Below are 25010 nucleotides of genomic sequence, written 5' to 3' on the forward strand. Positions count from 1 at the left end.
ATTAGGTAAGTAATTGAACTGGGCAATAGAATTTTTTGGTCAATAACGAGGTGGGATGGAGTGGTTTATTTATTTTTTTCCATGTGGCCCACACAAATGGACTCTGAAAGCAGTTCCAAAAGAGATGCTACAGGGACTTGAATGGTGGCAGCCCGCTGGAATAAGATGGCTCTTTCCAGTGGAATGTCTTTGCAGTCCTCTGTTTGCTGAGAAAACAGTCATTATTTTATAATCCCATCTTGCATAAACATCAGCCTTTCTCTCCTGGCTTTGAAACTGGCATACATAAACAGTGTTCCCTCAATTTATTCTGAGCAAATGACCACACTCAACAAGCAAGAATCTATAAAGACGGAATATACGAATGTAGAATTTTAGTGTTGTAATTAAATCAAACTTACAGTGAAGTTAATCTGATATATATTTAATCTTTGATATAGTTGTTGCTATGTGGCTTGATAATAAGGCATAAATGTTTTCTCCTAATTTTTGGCCCAACCAATTCAAGCATTTTGAACATTGGCTGAGAGGAAGGAATGGAAGGGGCTGGCTCTTCAGCCCACTTCTCTGACGCCGCCGCCCAGCAGGTCTCCTCCTGGCACCTGAGGTTGCCTGGGCTCAAGCTACAATATTCTTCTAATTCAGAGCTGTGTGCCAGGGTGGGATGAGCAGTGGACTCTGGATGCTGCCAGTTCTGACTTCTGAAGAAGAAAAATGAGTTTCAAGTTTTGGGAAGAGCTTCTAAGGCCTAGAAGCAGGTGGACCCTGCTCTGCAAGCCAGCCAATAAAGACAAAGCAGGGCCTCCTCCCTCTCTGGCGGACCTTGAGCTGCTCATGAACTCCCTGAGCCTTGGTACACTCCATGATATGACTGAAGGGCTCTGTGGGGCACAGTAGGGCACATGGTATGGGTAGCTCTGGTTACATAGTAGGCGCTCTCTCTATAAGTCTCGGTCCCTTCTCTCCGTCCCCAGAGAAGCTGAGAGACCACAGAAGTCTGTAAGCAAAGGCACCAAATGGGGTGGAGGTCAGGACCAGGTTGTCACTTTCCATCTGTGGGCAGGAATGTCACAGGTCTGTGGTGCTCAGCTGAGGAGTCCTATGCAGAAATATTCAAATGTGAGACCCTGCCCCTTGTCTGTCCCCTTCCATCAGAGTCATTTCTCATACCAGCCTGGAGGCAAAGAGGTGTGTTTATAGGGGTAGAGGAAAAGAGGGAGTCCCTTCAGAAATAATAAGGGACACAGTCCTCTTGTGACGTTCCCATTGGCTAAGTGATGTGTGGGGCAGGGGACAGACTTGGCAGGGTAGGGAAAGGGTTGGGCAGTGGGGACTGGAGATTGGGGGTGCGTCATTGAGATGCAGAAGGAGGGGCTTCCTATCACAGAAGCAAAGGGCAAGAAGACACTTGCTGCAAGAGAGGGTCTTCTGCACTTCCTAGACACTGAGGGATTGTTCTCTGACCTTCTGAGGGTTGAACCATTTCTATTTGTCCTAAAGGGGTGCACTGATTTTAGGGGGCTAACCTAAGACAGACACTGGGGAATGAGTGGGGGATGTGGAGGGAAGTTAGGGCTCCACCTATCCCTGTGGCAGCCACGCACTGGAAGAGCTGCCCCCCCGGTTCTGCACATCAGATAACTGCACTGCATAGACTGGAACTTGGCTGGATCTTACGCCAGGTGGGCGGTCTGGTCCTGCCGGTGGGAGGAGGGAGAGAGGAGGTATTTAAGCTGAGTTGCTTATTAATGGAAAGATCCTTTCTCAAGAGACAGATAGAAAGAGGAAGAGAAGAGCAGCAACAGGTCTGAAGAGTCCAGAAAGCCAGAGAAAATGAGATTGTCAAGTCCCGGCCCTCCCTCTCCAACCTGATGGGAGCCTTTTCCAGGGCTACAGACGACCATGACTCATTCATTAATTTGAAGAGAAAACAGGATGAAAACAACAGAACAGTCCAGACACGAGCATTCTTCTAATGCCTTCCATTCCCCAAACACACATTTTAAACCAGATTCCTTTGGCTTCCCAGAATGTCTTAATTTTATGCTTTCATGAGTGATTAGAGAGAAGAATTTTGAGCCCTGCAGTGAAGTAGCAGTGAACAAAGTCACTTAAGGATTGAGGCACCGAGGCGTGCATGGGAAAAGGCTGGCTTGGGGTCCCTGAAATTTGCCAGCCTTGCTTCTCATCCACGTGGGCAGCCTGTGACCCTCCGAGCTAGAAGACTTGCCCTCATTCTCTCTACGTTCCTCCTCCTCCTCCTCCATCTCCCCTTCTCTTCCCTACCTCCCCTCTTTCTGTCCTTCCTTTCCAGTACTCCCTCATGCCCTCTCTTACTACTTCCTTCTCTTGCTCTGGATTTCCCTTAAGAAGCTGGTCACCTTAGGTCACCAGGACATGGTCCTTTCCTTGTCCTGTGAAGCTTTGGCTCACTAAACTCCCTCCTGGACCAAGTAGACCAATCTCTGCCCGGCTCCTTTGCAGGGTACAACAGGCTTACCTGGTTTCATGCACAGCTTAACCAATTATTTTGAAAAGAAACAGGCAGCTAGGAACACTATGTAAAGGAACTTTTCTTTTGCTCTTTCTTTTTTCCTGTTGGAGCCAGCATCTTCTCCCTCCACCTACCGCACACTGTCCCCAACCCCTTCTGTACCTCCTCTCCGGACCCAAATGCTTGCTTTGGCTTAGGGGAAGAGGTTTTCGGTATCTGACACCTCTTGAAAGTGTAGTTTGACAAATAAGAGTTGAAATGCCCTCCAGCTAACCAGGCCTGCACTGGGGGCTCCATAAAAACACCTGGGTACGTCCTCATGCCCGACAAAAACCAGGCCTCCTGTCTAAAAACAAAACATCATGGCTCTCCACCATCCTCAGCTCCCTGCTTGGATGCCCCCTGCTCTTTGAACGCTGAAATCAATTAAGAAGCTTGGTACTAAAAAAGCAGGTGGTAGAAGCAGGCAGGAGGAGGCCTGGCTGGATTGGGGGGCCTCTGGTAAGAGTTCAGATGGGGACTTTTTGAGGCTGGAGATCTGGGCTTGTCCCAGTCCCCTCATCCTCCTCCAGCCTCTCCCAGGCCCTGCTGCAACTGCCATTCAAAGCCTTGCAGAGGGACCCACCCCTGGAGCCCCCTTAGGGTCCCGGGATTAAGAAGATCCTGGAAGAGAGCTCTGCTTCTGATCTGTGCCTGCGCAGCAAGGGATGAGGAAGAATTGAGGTTGAACCCCAGCCGAGCCATGGACTCACACTCTTGCTCCCCCAGACCCACCCCACCTGAAGAAATGAGTGGTGGCAGGGCTCCAAGTAAGAGTACGGTGTATGCATCCAACTTGCCCTTCTCCCTGACAATGACTTATACCAGAGACTATCCAAGTTTGGCAAAGTTGGGAAGGTTACTATAATGAAGGACAAAGAAACTAGGAGAAGTAAAGGGTTGCCTTTATTTTATTTTTAGATAAAGACTTAACTGTGCCAGAGCAATAAACAACAAAGAGTTATTTGATAGAGGGATAAAGGCAAGCTTTGCTATTGACAATGGAAGAGCAGCTGAGTTCATCAAAGGCAAAACTACTTTGGTAAGTCCAAGTGTTATGAATGTGGAGAAAGTGGACACTTGAGTTATACCTGTCCTAAAAATATGCTTGGAGAATGTGAACCTCCAAAACAGACAAAAAGAAAGTTCCTGAACCAGAAGAAATTGAGGCAGTAGAAGAAAGTGAACACAAAGGTGATCCTGCTCTTGACAGTCTCAGTCAGACCACAGCATTCCAGCAAGCCAAAACTGAAGAAGAACAAAATAAATGGGAACCTGATACAGGGGGTCCTTCAACATCAGGTGATTCAAGACACTCAAGGATAAGAAGAGTGAGTACTTCGGTGATGAGGAAGAGCCTAGTGGTTAAAGTTGTATTTGTTACAGAAATATTCTTAAAATAAAAAAATCTTGGGTGTTTAAAACAAACAAAACCTTGCAGATGGCTAGTCTGATTGAAGACGATCCTGGAAATGACAGGAGAGATTGTCAATGTATCTTTAAAAGGCCCCAAACACACTGAAGGCTGTCACAGTAAGTCCTGGAAATCAGAGCCATTTTCCATGGCTGACATCTGGGTTGGCTTCAGTTGTCCCATATAAACCACAGTCTAAAGAAAACTGTTCTCAAGGTCAGAGCTGAACATCAGGGTGGAGAGAATTGGCTGGGCAAGCGATGGCAGCCAATGGAGCAGTGGGCAAATATTAAGCCAGAGAACGGTTAAGGGGCCGCCACGCTGGGCGGGGTGTGTGTGTGTGTTCTGCTTGTACAGATTTCACAGACACACACAGACCCGCACACAGCGCCGGCCCCCATTACACACTGCGTGCACCCTCACACACAACACACCAGTGTCACCCACAGTCACAATAAAGGGATTTTGCATCATTCAACCCATGCTTTGTGTCCATTATATAACTCACAGTTTTAAAATATTTCCTCCAGGTATAAATGGCTAGGGGAAGAAAAAGAATGAACTCCAGTTTCTTCTTAAATTGTGTTCTTAGAGAAAAATCATGTTGCCAAGAATTTTTATTTATTTTAGGGTTTTGTTTTGTTTTGTTTTAGTTACACAAAGGGGTTTCCTTTTGACATTTCCACATAGGCACACAATGTACCCCAATCAAATTCACCCCCTCTAAGATCACCTGCTAGAATCATCTTCTGCTCTCCAGCTTCTCCTGAAAAGGACCCTACTGTGGAGCCAGGCCACATGGGCTATTTCTGGCTCAGTTTCCCCATAAGCCAGGCCCTTCTCTTTGAGCCTGCTTCCTGCTCTGCTGTACAGTGAAGTGTGAGGCCTGACGCTCTTGGGAGCCCTTTGAGCTCTGATTGATGATTTAGAATCCAAAATGCATAAAAGCTTCAGTCATTTTGCAATTTACCCTTTTCCTGTCACTTGCTCCTCCAGCTGATGCCTTTGCAAACTTGCTCAGCAATGAGTATTTCTCTAGGGGGTCTTCTGTCCTTGTACTCTGGGAAGGAAAGGGAGGAGGGGCCTGGGCAACACCCAGGAACTGCAGACTGTGTGAGGAGCTGAGCAAGCAGGACAAAGTTCCTCAGTGTCCCCAAGGTGGGCACAGACCCAGAGACATTTGGGAGTACAACTTCCCCACCTTGTGCAGAAAGCCATGTGTTCATCCAAAGGCTTCAAGGCAGGGCCATCCAGCCTGTACCTGGGACCTCTTATTTATCTAACTGAGGAATCTCCCCACGCTGGGGTGGGGGTGCGGGGGTGGGATCTTGTTGAGCACAATCCCTCTCTGGCTAGGTGCTTTGCTTTTCTTTGGCTCCAGACGCATGTTCCAAATATGAGGGTTACATATAGACATATCTATTTGCAGATAATTTGTCTGAGCCCTTATTATCCTGTAATTGGGTTAAATACTGCTGTGTAGGCAGCAGCATACCAAAGCCATTGCCGAATCTTTGCAAGGCCTCAGGGCCCCCTCCCTTTTTCCTCCTGCAGGCCTATTGGAAGGAAAAGGTAGAAACATAAATTAAGGCAAGGAGAATATATTTCTTTCTTGGAATGAGCTATTTAAAGAACAAGCCAGATGTGCAAATAGACATTTTCCCCTTGCTCTCTACATTTTAAAAGACTGTGTGTGTGTGTGTGTGTGTGTGTGTGTGAGAGAGAGAGAGAGAGAGAGAGAGAGAGAGAGAGAAAGAGAGAGACACAGAGGGAGAGACTGAACTATTCCACTCTTCATGGAGACTGCTCGGTGGGTCTTCTGTGGCTGCAACGCCCCTGCAGTAGCTCTCCACAAAGGCCACCCACATTGCCCTTTCCCAAAGCCTTGCCACCTTCCCATGGGTCACCAGGCTAGATGTAGCCCTTCTACAGGACCCACACACCCTGGTATCCCTCCGGAATGATGGAGCCTTTCTGGGAGCTTTACCTTCCCCACCCCGACCCTAGGCATCAGAACAATGGCGGCCTGCGTGTCACCAGATGCTCCCTAGGGAATGAATTCTTTGACATTTTCATTGTTTTCTGTGGTGCTGGGGAGCAAACCCAAGGTTTTACACAGGCTTAGGCAAGTGCTCTGCCGTGGAGCTATACTCCAGCCCATTTTAATTGTTTTATAGAAAGCTTCCTAAAACAAATTGAGCTTTCCCACCCTCAAAAACATGGCAGATTGCACTGGGTATAGTTTAATTAAAGAGGTAAAATGTAGTAACACACAGGACAATTCTGTGAGCCTGGAACAGACTTGACTTTGGGTGTCCAAGCTAGGTCACAACCACAGGGTATGGCTTATGATCTGAGACGTGGGCAGTGCCAGGAGTTGTCACCTCCCAGAGAGATGACCTTGACGTTCTGCGGGTGTGGGAGGAGGAATTGAGATAGGTCCCCCTCCGTTTTGCTTCCACTGCTCTTAAATACCTGCTGCCTTGCCTGCCTGGGTCTCTGCCCACCTCTAATGCAGCCTCTCTTCTGCCCCTGATTCCCCTCTCCTCCCCTCTCCTCCCCTCTTCTGACAATTTTGGCCAGAATAAACTCTCCAAAATATAAATTGCATTTTCTCTCCCCTGCTTAACCAGCCTCAAAATTCCCCATAGCTCTGAGAACATAGAGTGCTTGGCTTGTGTCTCCGAGTCTCCTTGAGGAACCCGGCCTCCACCATCTCCCTTTCCACCTGTGCACTCCATGTCACATCCTGGCAGGTCAGAGCACCCATGTCCTTTTGTCCCCCTTCTACTTGGCTAATTTCCATTCCTCTTGGCTGGACCCACGGTTGCCTCCTCCTGGAAGCCTTCCCAGGCTGTGTTAGATTCACTGTCCTGTGCTCCCTCCTTCACGGAACTCACCTCACCCCATCAATGTTTTCTGTCTGCACAGAGAAATCACTTCCCCCGACACCCTCAGCACCCAGAGCATCGAGCTCCATTGTCCCTCCTTCTTGCTCTTAAAGACTTGGCATCCTCAATACTGATGATGGTGACCGAAATTACAACCCTTGGGCCTGACGGGTTGAGTGAGGCCATTTGTCTGCACCCCAAATAGGCCCAGACCATTGGAGCTTTACATAGTCCTCCTGTTTGTTCTGCCGTCCATTCTCACCTCTCACTGATGGCTGTGTGTCTCACAATTATTGGACAAGGACCTTGTCTACCTGCAGAATTAAATCGCGGGGCTCTGAGCTGTCTTCCTCTCCAAGCAGGAGCCTTGTTCCTACCTTCGTCTGTGTGGGGCAGCGGGCACTGACTGCCTTTCTGACAAGTGGGGGGAGGGGTTGCCATGTGGGATATGTGTGTGTACTACCTTCTCAGGTGTAGGGAGGAGGATGGACAGACAGCATGCCTACTGCAGAAACAAACGAGAGCTTCCGGATCATTTCAGGGCTAATTTGATTAAGAATAACTTTCATTCCTGGAACCTACTTTGAAAGCTTGCATCTGGGCAAATGTCAACTTTCTTAGTGTCAAATTAAAACCACAAAGGGAGAGATGCTTTGCCTAAGCTGGAGAATGCTGCACCCCCTTGGAAGAAGGCCGAACAGGGTCGCCAGCGCTGAGACTACTCCCCGTAGGGTCACTTGGCAGCATTTCCCACAGGTGTGCCCTGGCTTCGAGGCCCATTACACCAGCTACAGGCAGTGGGGCTCCCACTGGGGAGCATGGCTGAGCCTGTGAGAGGTCCAGGTCCAGAGATGAACCTGAGTGACACAGCCACCAGATTACAGGAATGCCAGTGATCAGGTGAGAGCATAGACTCCACCAGGGCCCTGAGGGAGCAAAATGCCCAGAAGAGCAACTATACAGGATCAGAATCAGCCCAATCTCTGATTTCCTCAACTAATAATTATCAGAAAAAGAGAGAAGGGACAGGCAGAGTGGCTTAAGTGGCAGAGTGGCTGGGTAGTAATCGTGAGGCCCTGAGTTCAAACCCTAGGATTGCCAAAAAATATAAAAATAAGAGAGTGAGCAGGGGTGTGGAACTCCTGGGTCAGGGTATCTTGATCCCAGCACTCTTATCCTTGGGGCTGGGGAATTCTTTGCCTTTTCCGGGGTCCTGAGCTGACCTGAGCACTGTAGGATGGTTAGTGGCCTCCCTGGCCTCTGTCTATTGCATACTCCAGCACCCAGGTGGAACAACCAAAAATGTCTCCAGACACTGTCACGTGCCCCTAGTTAAGTTACTCCTGTTACGCACTTTTAAGAGGCTTAAAAACATTAAAATCACAATGTATGGGCTTATTTGGACATTTAATTACAGTATTCAAAAAGTAGAAAAGAACACTCATGGGCCAATCACAGAGCTGTATATTTGATGCTGTTGAAGAGTGTAACTTTTCCATGCACGACGCATGACGAGTGTCTTTAAGTTCTTGGTCTTTTAGGGATGTGTGTTGACAATATAAATGAAGTCATGTGCTGTCTGGCTTTTGCTTCCAAATAATCCAGAGTAAGGACAGGGAGAGAATCAAAGATAAAGAGTGGTCATGAGTTAAAGATAATCATGGGTGATAGGTGGGTTCGTTGTGGTTAGTCTACTTTTCCATATATTTGAAATTTTTCACATTAAAAAAAAAGTAAAAGAAAAAAATCTGATGGTACACACCTGTAACCCCAGCTACTCAAGAAGCAGCCAACCCGGCAAAGTTAGCTTGAGACCCTGGTCTGAAAAACAAGCTGAAAGCAAAAGTCATGGCTCGAGTGGTAAAGTCCCAGTCTAGCAAGTGTGAGGCCCTGAGTTCAAATCCCAGTACTACCAAAAAAATTAAAGGAAAAGGAAGGAAATGCTCAATAAGATTTTGAAGTTGGAGACATTTTTTTCTCCTCAAAGAACCACTGTCAACTTCTTACCACCTTTTTCTTTACTCAGATCCCTGAGAAGCTGGTGTCACTCTAAAAACTCAAGCTGTGCAAAGAAAAGTCACTTCCAACTGAGTCATTGGTGGAGGTGGGGGAGGAATTGGAACTGCCAGTGTTATCTTTAGGGCCCATCTCCCGAAGTAGCTCCCCTGTGATGAACCCTGGCAGTGCAAGGTAAGCAGGCTTCAAATGGCTTTGGTATGCAGGAGGTGCACATATGAATGAACTAGTGAGCAACCAGAGTTCAAGGTTATCTTCTGGGCTGTGAGAGAGATGTGGCAAATAAGCCATGGTGCCTGCCCGGAGGAGTTCACTGTCTACTGGAGGCTAGAAATGTGCAAACAACCGACGTGAAAATAATTCAGAATGAAGTAAAGGCTGAGAAGACTCTAAGCGATACGACAGGGCATGGCCAAATTCAAGGAACGAAGAGTCCCAACTAAGACCTTGGGGATCGATCTGAGTGAGCGGCACAAATTCTAATGACAGTCAGTTGCTTTGCTCCATTCTTTTGTTCGTGAAGTCATAAAAGCCACCTCACTCTAACAGATTCACTGAGGGGACTTGGCTGGCTACAAAGGGGAGAAAGTCTGTTTACATTAAAAAGAAAGGAGAAGAAGGAAAATAAAACCCCAGTTGAACTAAGTACTGCAAGAAAACCAAAAATCAGAAAAAGCTGTCGATGGCTTAATACGCTCTTTAGCGGCTTCAGAGGATCTGAGTCATGCCTTTCCTAATGTCTTCTTGTGTCAAAATCCACCACCTCAATGACAAGCGGAAGATGGTCTTACGGATACCACGCTCCACAGCCACATTCAACTGGTGCCAACGTGTTAGTTAGCTCATCGCCCCGAGCACAAAGTCCTTTTGGGAAATTGATTTTCCTTGGATAAAGTCACTTCCCCTCGCTGCACCTCAGTCTCTTCCACTGTAAGATGATCAATTGCATGAGATCAAGCATGGTAAATTTGTGGCATGCTTTCTGCTCCATGCCCACGGCAGACATCGCTAACCAATCCCAGGGAGCCTGGACACGCCAGTTTCACTCAACAGAAGATTCCAGGCACCCACAATCCATCCGAGGGAAATGATGCTTGCCCCAAACCCGGTTATCACCTCTGGTCTTCAACATCCTAGAATTCTGTGAATAAAAAAGCCCTGATCAAGCACACCTCAAGCCAGGCTGAGTACTGGTGGCTCACGCCTGTAATCCTAGCTACTTGGGAGGCTGAGATGGGGAGGATCATGGTTCAAGGCCAGTCCAGGTAAATAGTTCATGAGCCTCCCCCATTTCCAAAAATTACCAAAGCAAAATCGATGAGTGTGGTTCAAGTCATAGAGCGCTTGCTTTGCAAGCATGAAGCCCTGAGTTCATGGTGGTGCATATTGGTAATCCCAGCACTTGAGAGGCCGAGGTAGGAGGATCAAGAATTTAAGACTAGCCTGGGCTACACAGTGAGATCCTGTCTCAATAATAATAATAGTAATAATGATACACTAAAACAAAATAATACAAGCACACGATCACTCCACATCAATTCTTGTTAATAACCAGGAGGCTGGGGAGACCCTGCCACTGCCCTATGTATGACAGGATCTGAGATTTGGGCAGAAGACCTGGCCTGCTCACCCCCTTCCTCCCAAAGCTTAAGGGGCTTATGATGTGGGGAGAGAGAGGAATTCTAGAAGAACGACAAGTCCAGCACTACACTAAGGTCAGTAAGTAACACGGACAGCCAGGCTACACGGTTGGGTGATGGAGGCAACATAGAGGGGAAGTTGAAACAGGTCTCCAAGAACAGGAGCCTCAAGATGAACCTTGAAGGTTGAACAGAGCAGACAACACAGCCAGACGAGCCAGGGTCACCCAGATCTTGGCCTCCTGCTCTGGGCTCTTCCAGTGATAAGTGAGCCCTTCTCTTCCTCAACTCTGTTTCTTTGTCCTGGGCTCGTTTCTAACTGTTTCCCTTACGATGCAATAGCTGTGGGGATGTCAGGAAGTGAGACTGATTGATAGGAAGGAAATCTACATCTTAAAAAAAAACCTGGCGAAGGTTTGCCAGTGTGTGAGTATTTTGTCCGTGTTTCCCCACATAGACTGTGCTTAGCACAGAGGCAAGAAGTCTGGGTGTCTGCACACTATGTGTCTTTTACCTGGATCTTTTATTTGTGTTCAAAGTGACTACCCCAAACCTTCATTCTAGAAACAGGCCAGCCAAGGAGAAATCTGCTGGAAAAAAGTCTGCTTTAGCTGGGCAGAGAATAGGAGAGTGGAAGGTGGTGTCACCGGAAAAGGCACCGCACCAAGCTGGAAAGGGCTCGTGTGTCTCTCTCTTGGGTCCGACCATGGCTCAGTGAGACAGCATACTCTTCACAGTGGCCAAGCTGGGTGCAGGCTGGAGCACAGTCCCTGAACTGTGAGCCCTGGGCAAGGTAAACTGCACACCTCAAGCATCAAGCAGCCTCCATATCACCAATTATTCCATCAGTCAGACCCTTCCCCCATATGATCATTTCCTGCTATTGTCTAAGAAATCTGCTTCAACAGGTTTGTTGAACTTGTATGCCAGGTAAAATTACATGGTTTGGAAGCCAAAACATACCCTACCCCAATGTCCACCAATAGTTGAATGACTATATAAATTGTCACACAAAGGAATGCTATACAGCAATGAAAATAAACAAAGTATGGCCACACTAGTAGGAACATGAGTAAAAGTGACTCAGGAGACAGATGTCAAGAGATGGCTGTCTTTGGACAATATGGCTGAAAGACAGAATGAGAGGGCTTCTGGATTCTAGTAATATTCTGATTCTTGTTTACTTAGGGTACTGTGCGAAAATTTGTCAAGCTGTTCAGTTAGGGCTTTTGTGCTCCACACATATTACACATCCATGAAAAGTTTAAAAAAATCAGTCTCTTTAATATATCTGGTGTGATTCCATTTATATGAAACATACAGAATGAATAAACCCATAGAGACAGAAAACAGACTGGCAGTTGCCAGGGTCTGGGGACATGGGAGTGGAGGCGAATGAATGATTGATATTTATGAGGTTTCCTTTGGGGGTGACAAAAAAACCTTGGAACTAGATAGAGGTGATGACTGTATAGCATCGTGAGTGCATTAAATGCCAGTGAGTTATTCATTTGAAAATAGTTAAAGATTAATTTTGTGCTATGTGAATTTTTCCTAAAAAAACAAAAAACTACCTAGAGTGGGCCACCTGCTAAAAGCCACCTCCATTTTCCTGGTTCCCACAGGACACTGGCTTGGTCTCCCTGTCGGCCCCTGCTCTGGTTGTAGATGGCTGAGGTTGAAGGAATCTAGTCTGAGCCACAAATAAAGGGGGTGTTCCAGGATGATGCCCAGTGAACGGGGCTCAAAGATCTTTAAACAGTCTGCAATGCTTCCTGGGGTCCTTGGGTGTCAGCTGGGCTTGTGGAGGGCTGAGCTGAGTCCCACTGTGGCGTCCACAGCACTCTGAAGGTGAGGTCGTCAGCTCTGTCCTCACCCCATCTGCAGAGCTGGATCTGGAATGTTCCCTACAGCCTGGGAGGAAACTCACATTTGCACACTGTGAGCCTGCTGGCCAGCAATGGCCTCACACTGTTACCCCTTTCTTAGCAATAATGTTTGGGTTCAGGAAAGAGTTCCAAGATCTATATAATTCCTCATGCTGAGTAAGGGCTCCAGCCCCGACCCGGTGCTGCCGGGCCACTGCTCTGTCCAGGAATGCAATTACACCAGCGCTGGCCGGCTGGAGGTGGACGCTCCTCAATGTCCTCATTATGCACTCCGTATTTTTCAGGTCATGTAATTCAGCTGTAAAAATTTGCCCCTGGCTGCACCTGGCATAGGAGTGGCACAGAAGGGTGTGTTTATTTTTTTTAAGGTGTGTTAAAAATAAATTGAATAAAATAAAGAGAGAGGAAAGGAGAGAGCGAAAGACTGAGACTGTTTCTACTTGAACTGTGGAGGGAAAAATGTGAACAGAAGGGCTGAGATCCTACCATTTTTGCCTGGCTGTGGTGTGTGTGGTGTGTGTGGGAGGAGTGTGTGTGGTGTGTGTGTGTGGTGTGTGATGTTTGTGGTGTGTGTGTGGTGTGTGTGCGTGTAATATGGTGTGTGTGTAGTATGGTGTGTGTGGTGTGTGGTGTGTGATGTTTGTGGTGTGTGTGTGTGTGTGTGTAGTATGGTGTGTGTGTGGGGTGTGTGTGTGTGTGTGTGATGTGTGTGTTTGTGGTGTGTGATGTTTGTGGTGTGTGTGTGTGTGTGTGTGTGTGTGTGTGATGTGTGTGTTTGTGGTGTGTGATGTTTGTGGTGTGTGAGTGTGGTGTGTGTGGTGTGTGTTTGTGTGCACACGCTTCACCAAGTACATACTCTCCTGCATAACTTAAGCCAGCTTTGTTGATGAAACTGAGATTTTCCGGATCGTTAGGTTGTGATGTGACTTGGTCTACACCGTGCAATATCCCGTTTTAAACACACGCAGGTGCAGAAGTGAAACCCACTGAGCTAGCTCAGTTAGGAAGAGCAGGGCAGCAATTAACTCCGTGAGTATTTTCATGAGTTCTCTCCCCCTTCCTTCCCTTAGCTGGCCTCTGTCCCCGGGTCTGTAAGGCTCTGGCTGTGGAAATGGCAGGAAGATAAGGACCCTGCTAGGCCCAGAGCTCAGGTGACAGGTGGCTGCCTGCCCTGGATGACCTTGCGTGGGAGATGGTACAGGATCTAAACCCAGGACATTTACACTTCTGTCCCACTTGGGCCTGGGACACCCGTCTGGGGATGCCATGTGGAATATTGGGGTGTTCTTAGCTTGTGGGGGAAGGACGAAGTGGCCCTTTATTCAGGGGGTGGGGGCAGGGGAGGATGGGATACCAAGTCACGCCTGTTCCCACTTGAGCTCTGTTGCCCGGGTTTGGGACGTGTCCATGTCCTCCGCTAAGATCCCACCCTATTAAAATCAAGAATGGAAGGGGACGGGGTCCTAGGGTCCTAGACAGAGGGCCTGGCTCTCTGGGGCAGCCCCAGCATCATGGTGTCCTTTCCCAGGGGATCAGGCTTGGAATCCAAGAAGGACCCTTGGCGACCACGTCCGCGGGCTGCAGTGCACCGGACGCTCCGCGGGGCGAAGCCGCAGAACCAGGCCCGGTCTCTCTGTCCCGTCCCTCGGCCGCGCGGCCCGGATCTGCTCTCGCCGCCCTGGGCAGCAGGCGCGGCCCCCAGCCCGGATGGCACACCGCGCCCATGTCCCCAACCAGCCGGTTCCCAGCCCGCGGCCCGCCCAGCCCTGCCCCCACCCCACCCCCCACCGCCCCACGCCGCCCGCGTCCTCCGCCCGACTCGGGCGCCACCTGCCGTCCTGCGGTCCGCGCGGGGAGGCCGTCCTGCCCCAGGGTCTGCGGGACGGCTCTTCACGCTCTTCGCGCTCTTCTTTTAGAACTAGGGAGCTCCGCCGGGAAAGGCGGGTCTGTCTCCATTACAGAGGCCCAGACGGCACCGGGTCGCTTGGTGCCGTCCCCAACATTTATGGCAAAGGACAAAGGACATGCCGCGCTCTGCGCTCTTAGCACTCAGTCTGCACTTCAGGAGTTGCTTTTAGAAAGATGATAGATAGATGATAGATAGATAGATAGATAGATAGATAGATAGATAGATAGATAGATAGATAGATAGATGATAGATATAGATAATAGAGGGTTACTAGATAGATGTTGGATGGATAGATGGTTGATAGATGGATAAGTAGATAGATGATAGATAGTTGATAGACATATATAGATGATTGATAGGTAGATGATTTGGAATAAGGGACTGATCAGCAATCAGGCTTTGTTTCTGCCTTACCTCAGCTATATAACCACGGGCAAGTGACTTTAGTCTCTCTGAGACTTGGCTTCTTTACGAATAAAATAAGACCACGTCAGACGGTTACGTGAGACATAAAGGGAGATAAGTCCCGCCATGTTCCTGATAATCCTTCCTTTTTAGCAGTCGTGATGATATAGATCGTAATTAAAGCTAGTGACAGAAAAGTCTCATTTGTTTTTCTTGGTGTGGGGGTGGGCAGGAGGAGCGATTGGGGTGACTCTCCTCTCTCCCTTTCCTCCCTCCCCATTGCCAGGTAAGGAATGCATGGCCAGGAAGAGACTTGGGATCCCTGTGATGACCTTGACCGCACCTGTTTCAAGAGGCTAGTGTACCTTCCCACTGCTCACGGTGCACAAAACGGGCTAGGTCACGAGGTAAACCACCACTATTACTCGTAGGGAAGTTCTCCAGCGTGCCCTGCACGGGACACTTTCCTCTTTCAAGACTCATCACCAGGTCCTGGGCACCCACTATGGCTGAGGCACAGGTGGGTGTTTTAGAAAACTGCCTCGTGATCTCTGGGCCAGCAGCATCCACCCTGTTCCCATGCTCACTGGCCTCACATCACACATGTAGGAAGCAGCAAAGGCCACACAGTTCCAAATCCTGCTTCTCTGACTGCCGCTCCGAGCTGACCTTGGGGGGTCTTCTTCTGGAACAACGGCCTGTCCCTGAGCCATCCAGAATCTGCTTTCCACACCAGCCCCCAGCGTAAATCAAGTGTGGGTTCCTGCCCATGGGTCACTGATCGGTCTCCCAGCTGTCTTCTGGGTGGTTCCTGGCATGTGGCTATATTAAGAATGTGAACGGTAACATTAACACTTAAAAAAAAAAGTCCGAAAAGAAAAAAAGAAATACCCCTAAAGAGATTAACATCAGGTCCAGCCAAGGTCATAAATCAATGTGAGTAAATTTATGAACAGTTCATAAATGTAAGTGCTTTTCGCAGGGCTGTTTGTTGTTGTGTTGGCTGAAGAGGGGGCGGGGATGCAGGGAAGCACCAGGACCACTCTTGTCCTCCAGTCTGCAACTGCTCAGGTGGTTCCAGCCACAGGAGGGACAGGAATGAGCAACAAAAAGGAAATACTATAAAGCAGAGAACAGAATTCTTCACACACAGCCCCTGCACTCATCCTGATCAAGCTGATTCCAGGATTCAACAGCACAATGACACCTCCTAGTGACAAGTCAGAGAGCCTGGGTTTTGAAAACAAGAGGGGAGGGTGGCTGACTCCACTGCAGTCCTCTGTCATCAGGCTGCACAGCTGTGGATCTTGGGCCTTGAAAAGAGCCACTCACCATTCTCCATCTCTACTTGGAGACCAGGAAACTCATGCTGTGTGTGTCTCTCACCCCCCAACCCCACTGCTTTCTTTTTTCTCTTTTCCTAGCTGCCCCTTGACTCACACACATACCACCTCCTCCTCAGCCCCAAACCAAGAGACCCTATGTGTGGAAAGTCTGGCAAATGGGCCCCAGGAGTAGAGAGCAGGTGTGGGCTTGCCAAATTCTTCTCTCCAGAAGTTTCTGGAGTTCCAGCTCTGCCCAGCCCAGGAGCCCTGTGCTGTGTCTGCCTCAACACAACACATGGCCAGCAGCTGGTTGGTAAAGACAGAGTGTATGGTGGTGTTGACCCCAGGCTCAGTCATTCACTTCACTGTTAACTTTACAAACTCAAGACCCCTGAACCCTTCCAGGCGAACACTGGGATCCAGGGCCTTCTGGAAGCTTCCCCCACCTTAATTCTGAGACATATACATTTCTAACTGGAAGAGATTATAAACTTGTACACAAAGTCATTCTCTGGTCACTATGCCCTCTTCAGGAGGCTGCTAGGTTTGACAGAGCTGTCTTCCACAGTCAGAACCCCCATGAAAAAATTCCCCTAACCAACTGCCCCTTTCCAGGCCGGCACTAAACAGGGATTTCATTTATTTGAAAAGTAAGTATTAAATGTGTCAGATCTAGGAAGTTAAATGTAATGGGCCCAATTCCACACTCGGTTCCATATGCGTAAATCCCACTGATGGAGAACAGAGCATGGCTGGAGCAGCAAAAATGAGGTCCCCGGTCTGTAGGAGGAAATTGCGTCCTTGATGGATCTTAGCTGACGTTCTAATGGATGTCCAATCGAGCCTGCTAAAACTGGGGGGCCCTGAAGTTCCTGGGGTTTGGTTTTACGTTTTTAAAGTGTAGAGGCTTTCACATTCCTCTGCCTTATTCCTTGGAGTTTTTGTTTGTGTCTGAATCCCAGTAAATACTTGCCATTTCTCTTCCAAGCTTTTGTTTTACTTCCACTGAATTTGAGCTGAGTTTTCCAATATGGTGACTGGGTGCTTGGCTAATGAACAAGCGAACATTTCGGAGCCTGAATTTGGGGATCAGCCTGAGGTCTAAGACAGCATTTCAAGTCTTGCTGCTCAGAGACTCGTCCCTGGACCAGCAGCACCAGCAACTTAGGAAAGATGGAAATGCAGTACAGAATTCTGCATCTGAACAGCATCCCAGTTGATTCGTGGGCACAGGACAGCATGAGAGGCCCTGGGTTGGAGAACAGACACTGCACGGGACCCCTTCTTTGATGTGAATTTATGTCCAGATCCTGTCTCAAGAACTGCAGGAATTATGAGCAGATGCAAGCCATCCTGTGCAAGCCATCTTTTCCCTGGCTGGGCACTGGAATCACTGAAGCAACTTTTGAAAAAATGTTGTTATGCAGAACTTCCCCCGAGAGATTGCGATTCAGCTGGCACCTGGGAAGGAGCTGTGATATTTGTACTCGCTTTGGGTGGACAGAGTGGACACAGCTGACAAGTGCTGGGTCCAAGAGGAGAAAAGGGACAGACCTGAGTAGTTCATCCACGAGGCACGTCAGAGCTGGCAGGACCTTAGGAATCTAGTTTTGCCACAGTAAAATATCATACAGCAGGTTTTCAGCTGCCATATTGATCATACTTAGGGTATACTTTGTTGTGGGGCCACCCTGTGTATGGCAGCTATGGTGTCTCAGCAGCTTCCTTGGTCTCTAGTCCCAGGATGTCAGTACAGCTCCCTTCCCACCTGTGACAACCACAAATGTCTCCAGGTTTTGCCAAATGTCCTCTGGAGTCGATCACCCTTGGTTTGAGCTCTACTGGCACAGGACAATTTTAAAAATTGGCAGTGGGCCCTTGATACTGACATGGAAGGTGCACTGAGACGTGTCGTTAAGGAGTCATATAATAGTGGGGGTGACTTTGTTCAAAGTGCACAGTATGCATCTATGGAATTACTACAATGAAACTCCCCCTGTGCCATTTACACACGCTTATAACAAAAGAATAAGAAGTCAGTTGACCCAGGTGCCGGTGGCTCACACCTACAATCCTAGCTACTCAGGAGGCAGAGATCAGGAGGATCACAGGAGAAACACAGGAGAGGTGGAGGTTTCAGGTTTTGCTATGTTCGTTTCTTTCTGTGTAACGAAAGTATGTTTACAGATTAGTTGTGTAATAAAGCACATTCACTAAAGAAAGAAATGTCCAAGTTTCGCTGCCTCATCTTTTTAAGTGAACTCTCTGTGGATAACTGAGATTGACTGAAACTGCAAAGACAGTGTGGCTTCCTGTCTGCCTCTCAGCTGGCTTCAGCTCCCCTAATGTTATATCTTACATTTCCATGGCACAGGTGTCAAAAGGAAAAAATATTGGTATGTCACTATTCACTGAACTCCAGACTTCATTTGGATCTCAGCAGAATTTTTGCTGTCTTTTCTCTGCCAGGATCCTATCCAGAATATCACAATTCATTTGCTCATCCTGTCTCCTGGGCTCCTCTCAGCTGTGACTGCTTCTCCGTCTTTCCCTGCTTTTTTTTATGACCTTGACACTTTTGACGAGTCCTGGCCAGGTGCTTTGCAAAATGCTCTTTGGTTGGACATGATGTTGTCACACGATTAGACTGAGGTCATGGGCTCGGGGTGGGCTGGGGGATCCACAGAAGTGAAATGCCCATACCATGGGGTAACTGCTATCAGCGTGACAGCATTGCTGACTTCACCCTGATCACCTGGCTGCAGGAGGGCTTAGCAGGTTTCTCCACTGCAAAGCGAGCGTCCCCCTGCCACACACACCACTACCACCACCCTTCTCCCAGTACATGCTCAGTGGAGGGAGAGGCAAAGCCCCTCCTCCAGGAGCGGGGAGCCACAGGGCTTTGTTCCCCACAGCCCCTTATCCCTTCAGTCATTTATTCCCCTCGCTATGGACGCTTGGGTATTTATTTTAGACTCTTTTATGATCCAGCACTGTGCTGTTTATATTGTTGCTCAAACACTCACCTCAGTTTAGGTTTTTATTTTCATTGGTGGAACTTGGTTTGTGGGGCAGGGGCTCCAGCAGGGAAATGAGTGATGAGCTTGGGGTCTTTGGGTTTGGGTTGGTCTCTGTGCAAGGCCATGCAATGAGAAGCAGAAAGAATAGAAGTTGTGCAACTTGGGACAAATGCAGAGAAAAGGAATCCATGTGCAAGGGACCCAGTTGAATAGGGTCGGAAAAGGGAGCTCAGGTTAAGAGAGAGACAGAGAGAGAGAGAGAGGGAGAGAGAGACAAAGAGAGAGAAAGAGAAAGAAAAATTATGGGGGTGGGGAGCTCTCTTTGGGACTGACAAGTCCCAAAGTCTGTAGTCAGCAAGCTGGAAACCCAGAAAAAGTCAATGATGTGAGTTCCAGTCCAAAGGCCAGATAATTGAGAACTCAAAAAGAGTTGAAGTTTAAGTTCAAGTCCAAAGCTCAGAAAACACTGTTGTCTCAACTCAGTGCTGTCAGGCAGGAGGAGTGCCCTCTTACCTTTTCTTTCTATCAGGCCTTCAACTGATTGGATGAGGCCCACCCACACCAGAGAGGGCTATGTGCCTTACTCAGTCTACCAATTCACATGTTATTCTCATCTAGAAGCTCCCTCACAGATACACCGAGGATAAAGTCTGGTCAAATATTGAGGCACCTTGTGGCCCAGAAAAGTGCACACATAAAACCAAGCCACCACACGCGGGATTTGCAACCCACTTTGGCAGGGAACCTGCTCAGAGTTGGGGAGCCCTGGACCAGGGGCCCTTGGGAGACTGCTGCCCATGTGGGGAGGGATACGGACAGGGGTATCTAGATGCTCAATGTCAAGTCATTTCTAATCTGTAAAATCGTGGGGACGTCAAGGTCAAGGTCATGATGTGGCTGAGAAAGTGGCGTTGGAGCCCCAGGACTTTCTCAAGAATCATGAACAAAGACTGCCAGAGCTGTTGGACTTTGTGTTATTTGGGGGAGGCAAGTGGAAATCCCCAGTGTTTGGGGTGGAGGATAAAAAGTGGTATGAAAAGCATGTCATCACAGGTTTGATGTTAATTGGGGTAGACCTGCCTTGCTGCCATCAGTCAGTCAGTCTGATACAGAGGGTCCCCCAAATGTGCCCAGCAGTCTTCCTTTCCAAACCAAGTCTTATCTTCTTCCCCACAAAAAATCCATGGCGATGTGGAAGGCCTCTTTCTCCCTTTCTGGTTTTGTGATATCTCTGGCCTTTTGCTCCATTCTCTGGGATCCAGCCTCCTCCTTTACTTGGTCTCCTAGGAGGGGGTCTCAGGTCCTTCTGCTCTCTCTCTTCCCACTGAAGAGCAGGGGACAGGAGGCTGGTGGGCCTTGGATCCTATAATCAGACCAGGCCTTTCCCAGGCCCGGTTGGCTGCTTCCAGTCCAGCTCCTGAGGGCACAGGCTCTTTTCTGCCCAAGTCCCCTCACCCCAATTACCCCATTCCTTGGACCTTTGTGTGGATTCCCCAGGAACAGGGGGTGCTGTCACAAATACTTGTTAAACATCACAGTTATCTTCCTATTGGAAGAATAAAAATCTCCCTATAGTTTTGCGGGGGTTTTGTTTGTTTTTATAAATACAGATAGAACAGCTGAAAAAAACCTAGGTCCATGAACCTTGCCTATATCAAGTCTGTCTATGGGGTTAACCAAAGTGATCGCACAAAATAACCAGAATTCTGAATTGAGGTGTCCTTTGGTGGCAGGAAAAGACGCTCACCTAGTCATCAGAAGGTGAAATGGGTTGCAGGTATAGAAAGAAGCTCAGGCTTTCGGAGAGTTTGGGGGCTGGCCTGGTGTTGAGGGGATCTCAGCCAAGGGCACACCTATGTCCTCTTGAGGGGTTTTCCAGCTAAGTAAGAGCTGTGGACTTCTCCCAGATCTCTTCTTCCTTGGTCTGGTTGGCCAGGGCAAGAATAACTCATACTGAAAGAAGGAATGAGTCAAAGACAACAGTGTCCAGCAGGGGGGAAAGCAGACGGCCGGCCACGACCCCCCGGTCAGCCCCACTCCCACACTGCTGGGACAGCCTTCCTGGAAGCGGGAACCCTCTGGCCAGGAATTTTTTTTTTAATGCCAAAATGAACCATATGTGGATCCTGGGACTCAGACCATAAAGAGGAAGAGAAGGAGGGGTGAGAAAGGCTAAGAAGAGGCTGTGATGCAAACACACCGTCCACAGACCAGCTGCGGAAACCACGCTGGTGGTGACATGTGAATGGGAGGGTGCTCGGGCACAGGATGGACCTGGCCTGGCTGCCCAGGTTGGGAGGGGCGTCCTCTGCCTGGCAGTCCTGGTGGGAGAAGGAGCAGGAAAAGCTGGGACTCCTGTGCCAGGCGGGCATCAGGGAATCCTGCGGGCTGAATCTTGTCCACCGTGGGTCCTGGAAGGCATGATTGCTGTCTGAAGAGTCAGGCCTGGCCCAGGGGGCCTCTAGTAGCCATTTGTGGGGTGCATTCTGTCACCTGCCAAGGTGACATCAGCATTGTTGTCCTCATGTTACAGATCTAGAAGCAGACTCAGAAAGAGGGAAGCACTGTTCAAAAGGACAACGGAGGGCTGGGCATGTGGCCTAAGTGGTAGAGCGCTTGGAGACCCTAGTTTCGATCCCCAGTACTGCAAATAAATAATAAGAAGAAAAAATAAAAGAACAACTCAGGGTCTCAGAGACTGGCAGGACATGAGACATGGAAAGAGGACAGAGACAAGCTCACAGATAACTTTCTAAATGAGCTTCTAAATGTGAGCAGAGGACCGGATCATGCTGACACAGGTCTGGCTGGGAAATGAATGAAAGTCCTTCTGTAGCGTGTACAGCCATCAGTAGTCCCATCCAGTGCCCTCGCTTTTGTACCCACCTTTATTCTTAGCTCCCATCACTCTGGGGACATCTGCTGTCAGCATCTGGCTGGGACCCCTGACTGCCTGGGAGGCCCACTGGATCTGTATGGTCATTTCACAGAGGTTGGCCTATGGCTGAGTCTGTCATGGAACCCGCGGCTCCAACAGCAAGGACTATGCTCTGTTACCTTTCTCCTCTCCTGTCCCAGGACCACGCAGGGTGTGTACATCCTAGCCAACTTCTCATCCACCCTCTCCTGACCCCAGAAAGCCTGGCTTGGAGGACCCAAAGCAACTCTAGGATAGGCCTGACCCCAAGACTCAGCTCAGAAAAGAAAATAACATTTCAGGTCCGTCTAGTGCTGGTGAAGGGAAGGAAGCCCACTCAGGAAGGTTTGGAGGCTCCAGGAGGGGTCAGACATGTCTCCAAAATGCCTCCTGGTGAGTTTGACCTGATGTTGAACACACAAAGTCCTAAAGAGGGATACATGGGACATTGCATCTCGTGGGACAATCTGTAAGGAGAGAGCCAAGGAAGACGACGTATGTCCCATGTTTCTGCCCAGCTCTGCCTTTTTCTCTTAATTTTTTGACTCTGGACATTTTGGAAGTTGTGGTAAGATTCTCTCATAGTAGTAACCACACCAGTGATGATGGCTGCTACTTACTAAATCCCACCCCCTACAAACCAGCTCCCGGGCTGGGTGCTTTTCGGACATTGCTTCTAATCCTGACAAAAACTATGCAAAGCAGGTAGCATTGTTCCCATTTAACAGATGTGGAAACTGAGCAGTAAGAACATATAGCAGAACTAACCTGCAAAGACTTCTGATTCGGTGTTTATCAAACAACAGAATATAACTTTTCAATAAATGGAAGAGCACCTTCAAGGTGTGAGTAGAGGGTAAGCATATTTGTAAAGGAATGAAACCAAATTTCCTTTCTATTTTGGTGGGCCTGGAGTTTGAACTTAGAGTTTTGTGCTTGCAAGATAGGTGCCCTGCTGCTTGAGCCACACCTCCCGTCAATTTTGCTTTGGTTATTTTGGAAATGGGGGTCTCACACACTATTTGCCTGGGCTGGTCTCAAACCTTGTTCTTCCCTATCTCAGCCTCCTAAGTGGCTAGGATTACAGACATGAGCCACCAGTGTCTAGCTTGAAACAGAACTTCTTGAAAATGAAAGTCTAGATGTTGAGTAGAATGGAAATGAAGAACTCAGTGGGTATGTTTAACACAGAGCTGCACACCATGCAGAAGGACTCTGGGCTGAGGACAGAGCTAGAGAAATGACCTGGAATGTAGCCAGAGAGATGAGGAGGAAAACGAAAAAGAGATTAAAAGTCATAGCCAGCAGCCTGAAAAAGTCCACTGGATTTAACAGGGGTTCAACACGAGGCCCGGGGAAATGGGCAGATGCAACTTGAAGGCCTAATGGTAGAGAAATCAGAGTTTATGACTGACCGAGTCCACAGAGCAACATTTGAGGTGACATAGAACGTGGGACATGTAAATCAGAAGCTCACCATGAGGTTGGGAGAGGCGAGAGACCATGGAGAGAGGGCTGGGGGCTGGTCTCCTGGGAACAGGCCTTCTGCACCTGATGGGAGATCCAGAGCCCAGCCGTTCCTCCTGGTGGAGACACACAGCCAAAACATACCCCACGCCTGGATGAAATGCAGCAAGAACAGCAAGGTGGCTTCTTGTCATTTGGAGCAATGACCCTTGAGACAGGGAGAAAAAGGACATTGATATACCCCTTGACTGGATTAGGAAAACAGAGCACAAGTGACAGACAGCTCTAGAAAGAACGTAAGTGGCAGCCCAGGAGCCAGCACACTTTCTGCCAGTCCTTGGGATGGCTCCAGGTGACTGTCACAGACACTCTAATCTACGCACTAGTGCATCAACTTCAGCAACTCTGAGAGCCACTGGCATCATTTTCAAAAGGAAAAGCAAACCACAAAGGACATCATTGTACAGCAGGCTGTCTGACTTAGGGAGAGCTGAGATCAAGGTGTGTGTCCTTTCCCCAAAACAAAGTCCTGGTTACCTAGGACCGCCTACCTGGTAACTTAGACCTCAGCCCACCAGTACACATGAGCAGATTTGTGAACAACGTAAGTCACTGGAAACCGAGAATAGGACTGACACATGTTGTCCTACGTGCTATGCAGGTAAGCAATAGACACAGAACAGCAGGGCCAAACTGTGTGAGTCTGGTCCCCATCCCATACCTCACTGTACCTTCACCTTGATTCTTCCAAGGCACTTGAGTTTGGACCTGGTGTCCAGGTCCTCTGAACATGAACTCCAGACTTTTACAAGTCATTTACACATCCCACAGCCTCGGATTTCTGACCCAATAATGGAGTCTGTACTACCTCACTGAATTAAAGGAGTCTCTGAATGTTTTGGAAGTGGCAAGTGTTATTATCAGGCTAGTTTCTACTTTTTCCACACTCTGATGGAGTTAAACAGTGAAAGTATTCAATTCACCTATAATTAGACATGGTTTCTTTGAGCTTATGGTTTTGAAGGAGGACTTGGAAATTGTCATAGCATTGCAAAATGAAGTAGCAGGAATGTTGGAAGAAAAAGTAAAAAGCCCTAAGGGAAAAAAGTAAAGGAGTTAGAGGTTTCACTCTCTTTAGATCCATATTTGACAGCCTAACCTAGAGAGTGCCCTGATCTAAGGGACAAAAACCCCAGTGCCCGAGTGACACTTCCTGCACCCCCACAGCTGGGACTGTTGGAATTCAAAAGTGTGCCACAGACCAAATATTGCTGGGAAATACTGGTCCACACATTTGAGGAGCTGACACCATGGGTGGTCTGAAGGGTTCCAGCAAGAACATGACAGTAGGAAAAGAAGGAAAGGAAAAAATAGATCCAATAAAAAGGAAAAAATTCCAAATAGTGAGTTTGCTCTGTTTGGCTCAGTTTAGCCCCTCCAGGGAACATGGTGGAACTTGAGTCATTGACACCTTGGCTGGGAAAAGTCGCAGAGGATGTACAAGAGACAAAGCTGGAGTTTGGATTAGTCTGGTGGTGGGACCAGAAAACCCACTAGGTGACTTTAATCTACACTGCTGTGATT

General features: G+C 48.4%; 1 pseudogene; it reads left to right on the plus strand.

Annotated features, from left to right (window-relative positions):
* Nucleotides 1-3281: 3281 nt before the first annotated feature.
* LOC109682178 (zinc finger CCHC-type and RNA-binding motif-containing protein 1 pseudogene) lies at nucleotides 3282-3902 on the plus strand (annotated as a pseudogene).
* Nucleotides 3903-25010: the final 21108 nt, after the last annotated feature.

This window comes from Castor canadensis, chromosome 8 (genome assembly GCF_047511655.1).
Source record: "Castor canadensis chromosome 8, mCasCan1.hap1v2, whole genome shotgun sequence".
NCBI classification, from domain to species: domain Eukaryota; kingdom Metazoa; phylum Chordata; class Mammalia; order Rodentia; family Castoridae; genus Castor; species Castor canadensis.